Source organism: Microtus ochrogaster, chromosome 4, assembly GCF_000317375.1.
Source record: "Microtus ochrogaster isolate Prairie Vole_2 chromosome 4, MicOch1.0, whole genome shotgun sequence".
Classification (NCBI taxonomy): Eukaryota; Metazoa; Chordata; class Mammalia; order Rodentia; family Cricetidae; genus Microtus; species Microtus ochrogaster.
Genome location: NC_022011.1, coordinates 49,656,699 through 49,657,849, shown reverse-complemented (window position 1 = coordinate 49,657,849; position 1,151 = coordinate 49,656,699).

Genomic DNA, 1,151 nt, shown 5'->3' with positions numbered 1-1,151 from the left:
ACCTTCTTATTTAGCTTCTTTAGGATATCAAAATAAAGACTCACTGACCTTTATTTGTGGCTAGAAACCAATTATGAGTGAGTACATCCCGTGTTCGTCTTTTTGGGTCTGTGTTACCTCATACATACATATCCACATACTTCTTCCCCAGATGTCTTTCTCACCAATTTTCCAATCATGCTCTTTCCAAGTCCCTGACCATCCAGCCAATCCACATGAATCAGTGAACAGTCATACATCTGGTTATCTCTCCTTTCAAGTCAACTGTGTGACCATGTGTACTGCCCAAAGCTCTCCCCACTGTGAAGATTCCCCTTCACCAGTATCTGTCAGGGTTGTCCCAGAAACGGGTGGTAGTGCTGCAGCTGTGCACCTCTGGGTGGGGCCTGCATAGTGTGCAGAACCATCAATAAACCAGGTCTTCTCTTCCTCAGTCAACCGATCATAGGGCACAACACCCTATGAGGCTGCAGGTGCATTCTTGGCAGCAGACTGCGTTGTAGCAGGAGCACAAACCATAGGCATTTGGGCAACTTGTTCATGTAGCTTGCTAGTGCCTTCAGGTCCTGCCCAGGCCCAATCACATATGTGCTACTTCCATTTGATAATGGATTGCGGCTGCTTATATTCTACTTTACGACTTGGGGGGTCCAGTAACACCCAGTTCATGATGAGCAGTTAGGCCTGACCATCTGTTTGGAGGAATTTGGTACTTTGGGTTATGAAAGCAGCGGAATGCTTTAATAACCATCCTAGTGGGAGCATGGAAGACAGAGGTGTTAAGTTATTCGAACTGTTAGGGGCTCACTCAACATTTTTCAGAGGAAAAGAATTTTAGTGTGTTGCCTAGAGGTCGATACTTTGGTGATGAAAGTGGCTGCCTTTGCCCTTGTCCAAAAAGTCTGCCTGAGGCTAAAGTGATTCTGTTGGCAGAAGAAATATGAAAACAGCCAAGTATAGACTCTGTCATGTGGACATTAGTGGTAGCTCTAATAAAAGATTTATAGTGAAAAGGAGCAAGCTGAGCAGGGTAAATCACAAAAAAAAATTTTTTTTTTTTTTTGGTTTTTTTCGAGACAGGGTTTCTCTGTGGTTTTGGAGCCTGACCTGGAACTAGCTCTTGTAGACCAGGCTGGTCTCGAACTCACAGA